Genomic DNA, 17,417 nt, shown 5'->3' on the forward strand with positions numbered 1-17,417 from the left:
AGTTATATGACATGTGTCCATATTCCAAGATTCTTTGAATCAGTCAAGCATGAGACTGGAAAAGTAAGACTTTTTAATGGCAATGACATGCATAACATGAGAAAAGGTATTGAGATAACCTCTCAAGAGTATTCGTTCTTGGGATTATGCCTCTAGAATATGTAAACATATTGCCTTTCATGCTTTCACCCCTGGCCATTACATCTTGAACAAAGAGGAAAACAAAGCTATTTTAGATCTAAAATAATCCTTTCTTCTTTAGTACAATTAGAATGTCTTAGTTTTTTAAGTTTTATCTACTGTAATTACTGGGCAAGCAATTTAAGGTCTTTTCCTTCTTCTGAAGACAAAAAAAAGTTAACCCCGCATTACTTTTCTTTTGATGCAATTTCTGAAAGAAAAAATTGCATACATGTATAAAACCATTTATACATAAGAAAAGTACTATATAGATGCTAATAGCTGGCATCCTTCTTAGGATAAGATTATCAATTTCAGGCTACAAAGAAATTAGAAGATATGTTACATATATTAAATTTATTGTATAAAAGCCCTGTGTTTTTATTGTCCTTTGAAACTTGGAGATATTACATAGGGTCCAAAACTTTGCAATATCCAAATGTTCAGTTGTCTCTGTAGCAAGTAGCCACAGCAACCTACTAGTGAGGAAATTATTTCTAAGGCTGGGTGCTATTGCCTTATAAAGCTAGAAGTCCCTGGGCTGGGAGAATTAATCCAAGAGCCAAATCTGGCATAGAGATGGAAGCATTATATCCCTGAATTAACAGTAAGAAAAGAAACATTTTAATTCAGTAACGAGTAAGACAAATATTGTAAGCAATCTAATTTTCAGTCACGGGATTAAAATATACTTGTTACACAACAAACCATATTTGTTCAAAATAAACACATGCAATATTTACTTTTCTCTTTTCTAATAGAAATTCAAGCATAGAGTTTTACAGTAACGTGTCCTTCTTTGAAATAATTTAGCAGTCTGTTTTAGAAGAGAGGCTCTGCCATCACATCACCTAGGCTGAGATCTCAGCTTTATTGCTCACCAGCTGAGGGACATCAGCCAAGTTACTGAACTGCAGTTCAGTAATGAAATTCTTAATGAAAAGAATTATAGAATCTGCATTATAAATTTGTTTGGAAGATTTAGTGAGAGACTGTATGTCATGCACTTAAAAAATCCCCAGAACAGAATAGCATTCAATGGTGTTAGCTCTTTTATTATTATTATTACTACTATTATTTCTTTTCAAGCAGCCTAGTTCCTGCTTTTAGCTGATCATCCTATGAGTTTTTGATTTCTACTCATGGTTCTTTGCAATAAAAAATTTTTTTATGGAGTCCTAAATTATTCTTTTAAAAGTAAAATGATTAGGTAGCAAAAAAAAAACACACACAAAAGACAATGTACTAAAGTAGGACATCATTTGAAACACTCTATACCATTTTAAAACCTTAATAGAATTACTAGTATTTGATGAAAAACATTACTAGTATTTGATTAAAAAATTGATGAAAATTAAATATATCAGGCTAAATGAAAGCTCTTCCTCTTTTTTAGGAATCCCTCAGGATTATAGGCCTGACTGGGCTAAATGCAGGTTACAGGTGCCAGCAAGAGCATCTATTTTTGGCCACCACTATCTCCCTTTAGGATCTGCACAATTAAATATATTATTGATAGGAAAGGAGCTGAACTTTTATATGCCGAAGTATTTTTTCTTTTAATCATTTTAAGAGCATAAAATTAAGCCCACTTACAAGGGCATGCATATAGAATAGTGTATAATGTCTACATTGTAATGATTATAATGAATAGCCTTCAATTTAATAATAATTAGTTGCTTGTTTTACTGTATGTTCCACAAATGTTTCAAGGGCAAAAGGGAATGAGGATAAGACAGATCCCTTTACGAATGGTATTTCAAACTTTCAGATGCTATTTTTTATTTTTTTGCTCAAAGTAATGTATAAAGAGAGAGCTTTTATGCAAAGCATTTTGTGAGTACTGGAATTTGGGGGTGTTGGTGGGGAAGCTGATAATCTAACATTAAAAAGACAATCTTTGCTCTTAATCAAATTTAAAATTTAGCATGGGAGACATAACATCAGGAACTGAATAAAGAGGAGTTGGACAAAAGTATGAGTTATATATAAAAATACCCAGCTGACAGAACTTAAATAAAACATTTAACTACAATTTCTCCAGGTAAACTGGAACACTGAAGTCGTTAAAGCTCCTGGATATCATTTCCATTTTTAAATTGAAAATAATTCTGGGTAAGTAACTTTTAAATTCCATACTTAAGTTACTGTAAGCATTATAATTACTGCAAAACAAGAAGAAAAACATACAAGATAGAATTCACTGGAGCACTTGTATTTTTCCTGGTGTCACTTTTGGCAAAATATCAAGCAATAAAGACATTTTTTATATTAAGGTTTTTAAAGATTTGTCTTCCCTATTCTTAGATCTGCATTTCTTCTACTTGAGATTTTATCTACCATTGTGAAACCCTGCAAATAAGGTATTGGAAACAAAAATACTTTTTTGAAGCTATATTATTTGACTATGAATATGATGAAAACCTATTTTGATAAAACAGTAAGAGCGAAAAATGTGTAAATATGTTTGAGGACTACAAAAAGCTGTGGCATAAGTACATATTTTTATAGATGCTAAGGACCTCCCACATTAGAAATCAAGTCTTCAATTCATTATGACATTTGGCCAAAAGTATCCTGTGCCTGTCACCTCATCAGTCAATGTGAGCAAAAGACTAGACATTCAAAGACAAGAATTGTTGGAACTGGCCACATTTTAGGAGTTATCGGATTCAGGGGAGATTTCTGTGGTGTTGCTCCTCTTTCCTAATGAGCAATACTCCTCAAGCCAAGGAAAGGGGCCTACAAGGGAGTCCCTCATAGGCTTTGAGGTCAAGCAGTATAGCAGATGTTGCTGGTACCCCATCCATATGCCCTCCCCATTATTACTTTAAAGGGCACCAACTAGATGTGTTATTTTTAGCGCCTGCATTCCTTTGTCTGAGACCTTTTTCTTACTCTTACCTTGCTTCGTCACTTGTGTAGCCAGCCAGTCACAAGGATCTGGGAATGAACACACCCTCGCAATGAACTGTGCTCAACAATAATGGATAGGAATTGCTCTATACATTCACATACGTCCCTGGCATCAACCAGGTCTGAGGTAAGGGTTTCCACTGGCTCCTAGAGTATCCCCTGTGTGAGGGACTATGGCTCATTGACCACAGCAGCGACTGGCTTGATAAACCACCCCCATGAGCTGCTTCCCTTCACTGTGTCACAACCCATTGCCATGCCTTCACCTCCTTCGTGATTTATTTGCCCCCAAATCCCTGTTTAAGGGCTTCTTATAAAGTAATTCAAACAAAAAAATGTAGGCAGCCAACTAGATTTACCCTTATCTTATTTAAGCAAGGGGGCAAACAAGTTCCTAAGAGAAAGACTTGTGGAGAGAGGGTCAGCACTGGGACAGGCTATATCAGGCAGTGTTCATTGTGGCAACTCTGTCCTCTGTGGAACAAAAACTGTGGGCCAGAAAATTTAGCAGGCTTGAACAATCGTGGCAAGACAATTCAAAGGGACTGACCACCAGAGAAGAGAAAACATGCAGAAGTAGGTTGAATTGCCTAAAAAATTAGTGATTTTTGACCGGAACTATTTTTTTTTCTTTCCAACTTTTATTTTAGGTACAGGGAGTACATGTGCCACTTTGTTACATGAGTAAATTTCTTGTCGCGGGGGTCTGATGTACAGATTATTTTGTAACCTAGGTAATAAGCATAGTACCCGATAGTTTTCTCTTGACTTTCTTCCTCCCCTCTATCCTCAAGTAGGCCCCAGTGCCTGTTGTTCTCTTATGTCCATGTGTGCTCAATGTTTAGCTCCCACTTAGGAGTGAGAGTGTGTGGTATTTGTTTGTTTTTCTCTTCCTGTGTTAATTTGCTTAGGATATTGGCTTCCAGCTCCATCCATGTTACTGTAAAGGATAGGATTCCATTCTTTTCTTAAGGCTATGTAGTATCCCATGGTGCATATGTACCACATTTTCTTTAACCAGGCCATCATTGGTGGGCATCTAGGATGATGCCATGTTTTTGCTATTGTGAATAGTGCTGCAACAAACATATGTGTTCATGTGTCTTTATGGTAGAAAAATTTGTATTCCTTTGGGCATATACCCAGTAATGGGATTGCCCAGTTGAATGGTAGTTCTGTTTTAAATTCTTCGAGAAATCTCCAAACTGCTTTCCATAAGGGCTGAACTAATTTACATTCCCACCAGCAGTGTATAAGCACTTCCTTTTCTCTTTTTTAAAATCAGAATGAGAACAAAATCTCAAAGTTCTTATAATGGAAAGTTACTGGAAAGCTCTAAGATTTACTTAGATATCTGTAAGAGTAGGGAAGGGAAAATTGATATGGAATGGTTTAAGGCAACGATGGGGAGAAAATAAAACAATTTCATGCTCGTCTCCTGCCTAAGTCAGGCTTTTGAATAAACTAATTGATTAGCCATGGTGCAAATTCCTTCTCCATCCCTATTTTGGAAGAGATTGCTGATCAAACATATTACTAAGCTCACACTGGTGCTCAGAAGGCCTCTCAATAGCACAGTCTGTGCAGTAACTATCAATCAATCAGAGTTGGCATGCAAATCTCAATCCTTTCTCAATCCCTAATCTTGGCTGAAACATCTTAATTCCTTAGCATCATATTCAAAGCTTTTTCCTCTTTCCCAAATTAACTCTCTAGGCTTAAGTTTCACCGAACTTCCACATATTGTAAAATTAAGTCATAAAACCATGTTTAGAGGTCTTCAAAATAATCATTGACTCATAATCCCCTAATTTGCAATACTTTTATCATCCATTTTGTCTTGGAAAACTGTATACACAACCTTTAGCACAACTCAAATTCCACCCTAAACTCTAACTACTTCCTTAGTTAGAAATGATATTTTTTATTTCATAGAACTTTCATGAATTTCTTAAACCCTGTTATTCTACTTAATTCATTTCACCTTATGTTTGCTGTCTTTCTTGTGCATTATACTTATGGAAGCAATTATATTTTATTTATTGTTTACTCCTCATGGCACCTGGCACAAACTTTATATATTTTATCAAATCAAATCAGATTAAACAGATTTAAAAGTAACTTATTTTAGTCATCAATTGGACATTCTCAATATCTCTTCTTACAAGGTAGCCTGCTCTACTCTGTCCTGCCTAGTTTTGTAGTGTTTGACTTGTATAAGAAACTAACGATGGTATTAGTAGACACGAAAGGAGTACCAAATACAGATTTATCATTAAACTGTGACATATTAGTAGAGATGTTTAAGATATCTAGATTAGAAGTTAATGTTAGCTCCACTAGCCCTTGATTTGTATAATTCATAACATACACACACACACATTAAAAATAGTTATATGTGGCCGGGCGCGGTGTCTCACGTTTGTAATCTCAGCACTTTGGGAGGCCGAGGTGGGTGTATCACGAGGTCAGGAGATCGAGACCATGGTGAAACCCCGTCTCTATTAAAAATAAAAAAAAATTAGCTGGGCGTGGTGGCGGGCGCCTGTAGTCCCAGCTACTCGGAGAGGCTGAGGCAGGAGAATGGCGTGAACCCGGGAGGCGGAGCTTGCAGTGAGCCGAGATTGCGCCACTGCACTCCAGCCTGGGCCACAGAGCGAGACTCCGTCTCAAAAAAACAAACAAACAAAAAAAATAGTTATATGTAGAAAAACATATTTAAAAATGTATTCTGAAGAGCAAAGCAGAAGTTGCCTTGATTTGTTCTGTTAGTACCTATATTCTTTAATTTAAGATTTCAGAGACTTTATTTAAAGGCTTTTACAAAATCACTAAGCTACAAAAATGGCCTATATTGAATTTTATTAGCAATTCTGAACTCACATGGATTTTTGTTTATTTCTGAGTGGTTTGGCCTCTACAATTTCTATGATCTAGGGCAATCAAGACACTTCTCAAAATCTTAATTTTTTCATACATAAATATGGAGTTATAATAATCCCTATCATCTTACCTACCTATGCCAGAGAGCTACTTTGGGGATTGAAAAAGAAAGTAGTTAAATGCACACACACACCCAAACACACACATGCAAATTTCAAAAGTATAGTCTTATATACTAATACAGATATATACATTATATAATAGTATACTCATATTGTGCTCAATATTATTACTCTGAGGTAATTAAAATTATAAGTTCTAAAATGATATTTTATGTAACTGAACACATGATTAAACCATGAAATTTTCAGAGATTATACCTGGCCACAGGGATGGGGCAGTGTACCAAATAAAACATTTCTTAATCACTTGGGTAAAAATATCTTTGCAAAACAGAAATGCTGCCAAATTGCTTGCTACTAGACAAATATTTTGTGGATAATAAATTCTCTTAGAAGGCTTTGGGCAAACTTAATTAGATTTAAAAAACCCATCTCTACTATCATTAGTTGATGCTTTAATTAGGTAGATACAAAATAAAAAGTTTAGTTTTATTAGATTTATCAAATTATAACCTGAAATATTTCTTCTTTCTTGATACCATAAAAAGAAGCCTCGTACTAAGGGATTAGCTCCTCTAAGAGGCTAGGCAAATATTCATATTTGGAGAGTTTGAATCTTTGCTTCTCTTTTTTTTTTCCTTTCAGAACACTACATCAAATTGTTGTGCTAAATTTGCCCATTGGCTCTTGAAAATAGTCTGAACTTGTTTATTCAGTAAATCGAGAAAAAAAATGTAACCTGGACAAGGGTGGAGGGAGTGGAGATGGATGGAAATGAAATTATGTAAGACATATTTGGGTGACAAAAATCAATACAACTTGGAGTTGGATTTGACATAGTGGAGAGAGATGTCAAGAGTGACTTTCAGGCCGGGCCCGATGGTGGCTCACGCCTGTAATCCCAGCACTTTGGGAGGCCGAGGGGGGCGGATCATGAGGTCAGGAGATCAAGACTATCCTGGCTAATATGGTGAAACCCCGTCTCTACTAAAAATACAAAAAAATTAGCTGGGCGTGGTGGCAAGCGCCTGTAGTCCCAGCTACTTGGGAGGCTAAGGCAGAAGAATGGCATGAACCCAGGAGGCGGAGTTTGCAGTGAGCTGAGATCGTGCCACTGCATTCCAGCTTGGGCGACAGAGCAAAACTCCGTCTCAAAAAGAAAGAGTGACTTTCAGATGTCTAGTTTATATAACAGGAAGGGTGGTGATAACCATTTACTGCACTGGGAAACAGGAACCTTAGCAGAGTTGCGGGTAGACCAGCACCAGGAGAGAGAACAGGTTCATTCTAGAATAATTTTTGATATCTATCCTAAAGTATCTAAATCCCACTAATGAAAAAATCATTCCCATATATAGCAAATTTAATCTCTCTCTCTGTCTCCCTGCCTCTTTCTCTCTCTTCTCCTAAGGGGAACCCTTAGAAAGTAAGAAAACCACAGAGTGACCTTAATATCTTAGGATATATAAATGAATTCGTCAAATTTTTCCTTTAGCATGACTATACAGCACTTATGAGAAATAAGAAAAAGACAATAAAGTCAAAAGAAGATAGGTAAAAAAAATTACCTTAATTTTGTTTTAATAGGTAACTTTTTAAAAAAAGTATACTTGAAGTTCTGAGATACATGTGCAGAACATGCAGGTTTATTACATAGGTATACACGTGCCATGGTGGTTTGCTGCACCTATCAAACCGTCATCTACATTAGGTATTTCGCCTGATGCTATTCCTCTCCTAGGCCCTCACCCCTTGACAGGCCCCAGTGCGTGATGTTCCCCTCCCTGTGTCCATGTGTTCTCATTGTTCAACTCCCACTTAGGAGCGAGAAAAATGCACTGTTTGGTTTTCTGTTCCCGTGTTAGTTTGCTGAGAATGATGGTTTTCAGCTTCATCCATGTCCCTGCAAAGGACATGGATCATCTTTTTATGGCTGCATAGTATTCCATGATGTGTATGTGTCACATTTGCATTATCCAGTCTATCACTGATGGGCATTTGGGTTGGTTCCAAGTCTTTGCTATTGTGAACAGTGCTTCAATAAACATACTTGTGCACGTATCTTTATAGGAGAATGATTTATAATCCTTTGGGTATATATCCAGTAATGGGATTGCTGGGTCAAATGGTATTTTTGGTTCTAGATCCTTGAGAAATTGCCACACTGTCTTCCACAATGGTTGAACTAATTAACACTCCCACCAACAGTGTAAAAGAGTTCCTATTTCTCCACACCCTCCCCAGCATCTATTGTTTCCTGACTTTTTAATGATCGCCATTCTAACTGGCGTGAGATGGTATCTCATTGTGGTTTTGATTTGCACTTCTCTAATGACCAGCAATGATAAACTTTTTTTCAGAAGTTTGTTGGCACATAATTGTCTTCTTTTGAGAAGTGTCTGTTCATATTCTTTGCCTGCTTTTTGATTTTTTTTTTTTTTTGTAAATTTGTTTTAAGTTTCTCGTAGATTCTGGTTATTAGCCCTTTGTCAGACGGATAGATTGCAAAAATTTTCTCCCATTCTGTAGATTTCCTGTTCACTCTGATGATAGTTTATTTTATTGTACAGAAGCTCTTTAGTTTAATTAGATCCCATTTGTCAATTTTGGCTTTTGCTGCCATTGCTTTTGGTGTTTTAGTTATGAAGTCTTAGCTTCTGGTGTTGTAGTCATTAAGTCTTTGCCCATGCCTATGTTCCTGAATGGTATTGCCTAGGTTTTCTTCTAGGGTTTTTATGGTTTTAGGTCTTACGTTTAAGTCTTTAATCCATCTTGAGTTAATTTTTATATAAAACGTAAGGAAAGGGTCCAGTTTCAGTTTTCTGCATATGGCTAGCCAGTTTTCCCAACACCATTTCTTAAATAGGGAATCCTTTCCCCATTGCTTGTTTTTGTCAGGTTTGTCAAAGATCAGATGATTGTATATGTGTGGCGTTATTTCTGAGGCCTCTGTTCTGTTCCATTGGTATATATATCAGAATTACCTACTTTTTAGTGTTGACCAAGACTATTCTAATAAAATTGCTAGGATTGGGTAATTTTCACGTTTCTTGAAGTTGGACTCATCAGAATGTAAACATTTTTCATAAATTTAACAGCTTTTCAAGGTAAGTGATTAAAGAGTCTTTACCTTAGATTTCTTTTCTGGTCTACATTCCATAAATTTTCTTGTTCACTATGTTCAATCAAGCGGAGCTAGTCATTAGCAAATTAACTGAGCCTTATAATGTGTGTATTTCCCTCTTGTGTTTTTGATTTTGAATGAAGACCAATTTTTTTTTCACATCTGCTACTCAAATCATAAGCTTCAGCATGTCAAGATGCACTTGCACAGGGTGTATATATTTATGAAAGCAGAATTTTAGGATTGAACTGCTTATCTTAACTGAACACTGTTTCAATAATCACTATCACCTGTGTTAGTCCATTTTACATTGCTATAAAGACCTAAGACTGGGTAATTTGTACAGGAAAGAGGTTTATTTGGCTCGCCATTCTGCAGAATGTATAAGAACGATAGTGCTGATAGCCCTTCTGGTGAGGGCCTCAGGAAGCTTACAATCATGGTGAAAGGCAAAGGGTGAGAAGGCATGTCACGTAGTGAAAGAAGGTACAAGAGAGAAGGAAGGAGGTACTAGGTTCTTTAAACAACCAGTTCTCACATGAACTGATACTGTGAGTACTCACTTATTACCATGAGGAGAGCACCAAGCCATTCATGAGAGATCCACCCTCATGACCCTATCATCTCCCACCAGGCCCCACTTCCAATATTAGAAGCAAATTTCAACATGAGATTTGTAGGAAACAAATATCCAAACTATAGCAGCACCCATCAAATGCTTCCTTTATTATTAGCAAGAAAAGCTGGAAGCCATCATCCTCAGCAAACACACACAGGAACAGAAAACCAAACACTGCATGTTCTCATTCAAAAGTGGGAGCTGAACAATGAGAACACATGGACACGAGGAGGGGAACAACACACACCAGGGTCTGTTGGGGGTCAGGGTGAGGGGAAGGAGAGCGTAAGGACAAATAGCTAATGCTAAATCTAGGTGAGGGGTTGATAGGTGCAGTAAACCACCATGGCACATGTATACCTATGTAGCAAACCTGCACGTTCTGCATAGGCTGAACTTAAAGTAAAATTTTAAAAAAGGATAAAAACAGATAACATTTTTTCCAAGTATTTTGACAAAGTTATTTTCAAGAGAGGATTTTCTATTCCTGAATTAAGATTTTAAAGAGTATGTTTATTTGAGGGGGCAGGGGATTTAAGATATTATAATCCTAACCTGAAACATACAGCAAAGAGTACTATTAAAAAAAATAGAAGAATGCATGATACTGCAATGAAATAACTCTTGTATATAAATTATCTTGATAGACATAAAGTAATAAACTACATAAAAGTGAAAACTTTTAATCATATAAAATGTTATAAAATAAGTTGCAAAACACAATGTGAAATTTCAAAGTACAACTAAACATTCTTTTTATTTACCACATGACATTTGGAATTATAAATACTTTCAATCTTCCTTAAAATGATAAATTAAAGGCAGGCGGATCATTTGAGGTCAGGAATTCGAAACCAGGCGGGCCAACATGGTGAAACTCTGTCTCTACTAAAACTGCAAAAATTAGCCAGGCATGGTGGCATACTCCTGTAATCCTAGCAACTCAGGAGGCTGAGGAAGAATTGCTTGAATCCAGAAGGCAGAGATTACAGTGAGCTGAGATTGTGCCACTGCACTCCAGCCTGGATGATAGAGCGAGACTCCATCTCATAGATAAATAAATACATAAATAAGTAAATAAAATGTTGCTTTCTTTTTTTATTGGTGAATTTGAACTCTTGATGTTTCTGTGCCATTTCTTCTATGAATCTCCATTTGATGTCTGTTATATATTGATTGTTGTTAGTTCTTATATGTGAAAAACAACTCTTTAGCTGTCACTATATTTTAATCATATTTTTTCCAGTTTGCTATTTTCTGGTGGACTTTGTATTTTTATTATTATTATTATACTTTTAAGTTTTAGGGTACATGTGCACAACATGCAGGTTACATATGTGTACATGTGCCATGTTGGTGTGCTGCAACCATTAACTCGTCATTTAGCATTAGGTATATCTCCTAATGCTATCCCTCTCCCCTTCCCCCACCCCACAACAGGCCCCGGTGTGTGATGTTCCCCTTCCTGTGTCCATGTGTTCTCATTGTTCAATTCCCACCTATGAGTGAGAACATGCAGTGTTTGGTTTTTTGTCCTTGTGATAGTTTGCTGAAAATGATGGTTTCCAGCTTCATCCATGTCCCTACAAAGGACATGAACTCATCCTTTTTTATGGCTGCATAGTATTCCGTGGTGTATATGTGCCACATTTTCTTAATCTAGTCTATCATTGTTGGACATTTGAGTTGGTTCCAAGTCTTTGCTATTGTGAATAGTGCTGCAATAAACATACGTGTGCATGTGTCTTTATAGCAGCATGATTTATAATCCTTTGGGTATATGCCCAGTAATGGGATGGCTGGGTCAAATGGTATTTTTAGTTCTAGATCCCTGAGGAATCGCCACACTGACTTCCACAATGGTTGAACTAGTTTATAGTCCCACCAACAGTGTAAAAGTCTTCCTGTTTCTCCACATCCTCTCCAGCACCTGTTGTTTCCTGACTTTTTAATGATCGCCATTCTAACTGGTGTGAGATGGTATCTCATTGGGGTTTTGATTTGCATTTCTCTGATGGCCAGTGATGATGAGCACTTTTTCATGTGTTTTTTGGCTGCATAAATGTCTTCTTTTGAGAAGTGTCTGTTCATATCCTTCACCCACTTTTTGAACCAAGATGGCCGAACAGGAACAGCTCCAGTCTACAGCTCCCAGCATGAGCGACGCAGAAGATGGGTGATTTCTGCATTTCCAACTGAGGTACCAGGTTCATCTCACTGGGGAGTGCTGGACAGTGGGTGCAGGACAGTGGGTGCAGTGCACTGTGCATGAGCCAAAGCAGGGCGAGGCTTCACCTCACCCAGGAAGCACAAGGGATCAGGGAATTCCCTTTCCTAGTCAAAGAAAGGGGTGACAGCTGGCACCTGGAAAATCGGGTCACTCCCACCCTAATATGCGCTTTTCCAACGGGCTTATCAAATGGCACACCAGGAGATTATATCCCGCATCTGGTTTGGAGGGTCCTACACCCACGGAGCTTCGCTCATTGCTAGCACAACAGTCTGAGATCAAACTGCAAGGCGGCAGCAGGGCTGGGGGAGGGGCGCCCGCCATTTCTCAGGCTTGAGTAGGTAAACAAAGCGGCCAGGAAGCTCGAACTGGGTGGAGACCACCACAGCTCAAGGAGGCCTGCCTGCCTCTGTAGGCTCCACCTCTGGGGGCAGGGCACAGACAAACAAAAGACAGCAATAACCTCTGCAGACTTAAATGTCCCTGTCGACAGCTTTGAAGAGAGTAGTGGTTCTCCCAGCACGCAGCTTGAGAGCTGAGAACGGACAGATTGCCTCCTAAAGTGGGTCCCTGACCCCCAAGTAGCCTAACTGGGAGGCACCCCCCACTAGGGGCGGACTGACACCTCACATGGCCGGGTACTCCTCTGAGACAAAACTTCCAGAGGAACGATCAGGCAGCAGCATTTGCGGTTCACCAATATCCGCTGTTCTGCAGCCACTGCTGCTGATACCCAGGCAAACAGGGTCTGGAGTGGACCTCCAGTAAACTCCAACAGACCTGCAGCTGAGGGTCCTGAGTGTTAGAAGGAAAACTAACAAACAGAAAGGACATCCACACCAAAAACCCATCTGTAAGTCACCATCGTCAAAGACCAAAGGTAGATAAAATCACAAAGATAGGGAAAAAACAGAGCAGAAAAACCGGAAACTCTAAAAGTCAGAGCACCTCTCCTCCTCCAAAAGAATGCAGCTCCTCACCAGCAACGGAATAAAGCTGGATGGAGAATGACTTTGACAAGTTGAGAGAGGAAGGCTTCAGAAGATCAAACTACTCTGAGCTAAAGGAGGAAGTTCAAACCAATGGCAAAGAAGTTAAAAACTTTGAAAAAAAATTAGACGAATGGATAACTAGAATAACCAATGCAGAGAGGTCCTTAAAGGACCTGATGGAGCTGAAAACCACGGCACGAGAACTACGTGACGAATGCAGAAGCCTCAGTAACCAATGTGATCAACTGGAAGAAAGGGTATCAGGGATGGAAGACGAAATGAATGAAATGAAGCGTGAAGAGAAGTTTAGAGAAAAAAGAATAAAAAGAAACGAATAAAGCCTCCAAGAAATATGGGACTATGTGAAAAGACAAAATCTATGTCTAACTGGTGTACCTGAAAGTGATGGGGAGAATGGAACCAAGTTGGAAAACAGTCTGTAGGATATTATCCAGCAGAACCTCCCCAATCTAGCAATGCAGGCCAACATTCAAATTCAGGAAATACAGAGAATGCCACAAAGATACTCCTCGAGAAGAGCAACTCCAAGACACATAATTGTCAGATTCACCAAAGTTGAAATGAAGGAAAAGATGTCAAGGGCAGCCAGAGGGAAAGGTCAGGTTACCCACAAAGGGAAGCCCATCAGACTAACAGCGGATCTCTCAGCAGAAACTCTACAAGCCAGAAGAGAGTGGGGGCCAATATTCAACATTCTTAAAGAAAAGAATTTTCAACCCAGAATTTCATATCCAGCCAAATTTAGCTTCATAAGTGAAGGAGAAATAAAATAGTTTACAGATAAGCAAATGCTGAGAGATTTTGTCACCACCAGGCCTGTCCTAAAAGAGCTCCTGAAGGAAGCACTGAACTTGGAAAGGAACAACTGGTACCAGCCACTGCAAAAACACGCCAAATTTTAAAGACCATCAAGGCTAGGAAGAAACTGCATCAACTAACAAGGAAAATAACCAGCTAACATCATAATGACAGGATCAAGTTCACACATAATAATACTAACCTTAAATGTAAATGGGCCAAGTGCTCCAATTAAAAGGCACAGACTGGCAAATTGGATAAAGAGTCAAGCTCCATCAGTGTGCTGTATTCAGGAAACCCATCTCACGTGCAGAGACACACATAGGCTCAAAATAAAGGGATGGAGGAAGATCTACCAAGCAAATGTATTTTTTAATCAGAAATTTTTTCTTAATGAGGACAGATTTACCAAATTTCCTTGTTAAGACAAGTAATGGGTTATAGTCTTTAAAAATATTTGGAAACACTTTTAAAATGTGTTAAGTTTACTGACTTGGGAGCCTGTTTATTCTGTTAATATTCTTATCTTGTGCTTTATATGATAGTTGAAATTATTCCTTCTGACCTACTGGGGAAGGAATTTACCAGGTATGACGTGTGTTATTCAGTTAAGTAGTTTGTTGAATTTTCATCCATTTAGTTTCTGCTCATGGGTTCAGCCATCACCCTGCACAGGCCCTTTGGTGTTTTCCCACTGCCTATTCAATTTACATTTTAAGCAAGGCTATCAGGAACCATTCGGGTCATAGCTTAAACACAGTGCCACCAATTTGTCCATGCCTTGCCCATTTTTACTCACGAGAAATTATAACCTAGCACATTTTGTTCATGATGTCCTGGTCTTCCTTGCCTTGCCATTCTTATAACTCTGAATATCTCTTATAATGGAAGCAAGCCTTTTAAAAAATTTTCCAGATGATTTTCTCTAAATTACAAAGAATCAAACATCATGCCCACTTTGAGCTTCAACGAAGGTTAAAATGTGTCATAGCTAAAATTATGTAAGTAAAAAACACAGCACCAAAAAAATGTGGTGATGGTATTTATATGTGTATTGATTCTGATTAAAACTTGATATGAGATTCCTGGAACTGGTTTTGGAATACAAGTTCTGATTGTCATCGATACATAAAAACACAGTAATACAGAGAATGTGCAAAGAAAAGAAAGATCTAGCCTTCTTCACACAAAGGAAACGTAGGACTCCACATACCCAACCTAAAACTGGAAGAAATTTTACAAAGTAGAATTTGAAATAGGATACAGGCACAAATATATTATTTGGATATAGTTGCCTCTTTTCTTAACCCTACTTTTTTCTTCTCTTTCATATTTTTCTTCAGTAGTGCCAAATTCATTTACTTATCCCAGGCAATTCATCTTTAATCCTTGCCAGGCCAGTTAGGTCAGTTTTATAGTATCTTCCAACACTCTTTCAAAATCTTTTCTTCATACTCCATATGAACTGAATCAGAACATTTCATATAATGCAGTTTTTCTCCAATGTGATATCCATTATTTCACTTTTCAAAGTATGCTCAAACTATTTTTTAGGGATAGTTTAAAAATTCATAACAAAAACAAGTAGATTATACATTCTAAAGGTTACAGGAAAATTCTTTATTGCAGAAAGGTGAACTCTAGAGAATAATAACTGTGAACAATAGTAACAGTAAAGCTTGAAGTCTTATTCTAATATAATGGTCACAAGTTAGGAACACCTGGAGAGGTTTTTAAACACACTCATTCCTCTGGCCTTATCCCAGACCATTTATATGAAGTTGAGGCATCTGTAAGAACTCCCCAAATGATTCCAACGAGCAATGAAGTTTGAAACCTACTATTTAATTGATTATAGAGGTAACGAAACAAACTATATCAGTGACAACAATATTTTTTGAAAGTTTTAGTGTCTACTTATATATTTATTTCCTGACTCTAAAATATACACAGTAAATTATAGGTAGTTTTGCAATTGTAGTACTCAAAACTTGAAGAAAAAACTCAAATAGGGGAAAGTGTACCAAAAATGCCATTAAATAAATCTCACCCAATTGGGTGTTCTCTACGTAAAAAGTTAAACTATTTAGGATCCATTACACTGTAGTAATGGGAAATTAATGCCATACATTTATTGATACTGTTTGCAAAATATTCTACTTGTTAGTACACACTGATATTATGTTCAGCTGTCCTCTAACTCCTTTGGAAAGAATTTCCAATGATTCTTGCAAAATTTCATTATATTCTCTAAAGAAAAAAATATAGAAAAAGAAAATTTCACAATAATAATCCTTAATATCATAACAAAGCTACTTTGCAGTTTGGCTATTAAGTACTTATACACATAGAATACCTAGAAATCACCACAGAATTGCAGGCAAAAATGTGTGTGTATACATATTATATATACATATATATAGCTCCTTTTCAAATTTCTCCAATAAATTATATCCTCCTTTGTATGAGAATCCTCATATAAATTCCCCAAACCGATGAGCACATTAATTTTCATATTACATTCAGAAGCTGAATTCTTCCATTGTTTATAATTCCAAAAATGCTCACACATAAATTCAGAAGATTTAGAGAGACGCAGCAATGACTTTCAGTTTTCCTTTAATTCCAAATGGAGCACCCTGTTTTCTATCACCTTTAGCCATGTAATCCTTTGACATATTTGGAAAAAAATGTATTACAATTATGTCCCAGTATCTCCTTATACCTGTGCAGAAACACACAGGAATAAACTCCAATTTATTTACCCTTACCTCAGGACAAAATTAATTAGCCCTGAAGGCAATTATACCATGAAGATTTTAATTAACTACTACTTTATGCCATTCTGCCCCCACTTCACTTTTCCTTCCTTTTGCATTCTGGTATCCAGCACCGTGTTTTTCTGACTCTAAAGATCATTAAATTTATATTTTAATGGACTTGTGAATATTTCCTACACTGAATATTTTGAAAGACAATGGGAGTAAGTATCACTTGTCGAACTTGCATGAATGTGAGGGTTGCAATAGTAGTCAAACATCAGCTTTTCTACAATACTGCATTGTAACTTGTTGCTGGATATATCATGTACACCATAGTTTCCATTTGACTTTTTGGCATAAAACATTCAAATTCGGGCATGAGAAAGCCGAGTATAAAATAATATCAAAGCTTTTATTTTATCCAATTTAAGGTATTTCTCATCCCCCAAAAGAGCCCAATATAATATTCTGCAGGTTAGCAGTGCAAAATGGAAGCTAGTCTGAGCTTTTACCATCTGAGCTCCACCTACCACCTCTGTTCTAGAGCACTTCTGGATTCTTGATGGTTAGGGAAAGAGATTAGGGTGATTAGACAAAAACAAACAAACAAAAAACCCAACAATTTCCTTTTTGACCCATTCACCTGGTCACCTTGAGTGGTGCAGTACCTGGTTCTGCAGAGAGCATAAGGAGGCAGGCTCAATTTTTCTTGGAAGCAACTCATAATTTCTATTTGAAAATGCAGTAGAATTTTGCATGAAACTCCCAAG

This window comes from Symphalangus syndactylus, chromosome 15 (genome assembly GCF_028878055.3).
Source record: "Symphalangus syndactylus isolate Jambi chromosome 15, NHGRI_mSymSyn1-v2.1_pri, whole genome shotgun sequence".
Lineage (NCBI taxonomy): Eukaryota > Metazoa > Chordata > Mammalia > Primates > Hylobatidae > Symphalangus > Symphalangus syndactylus.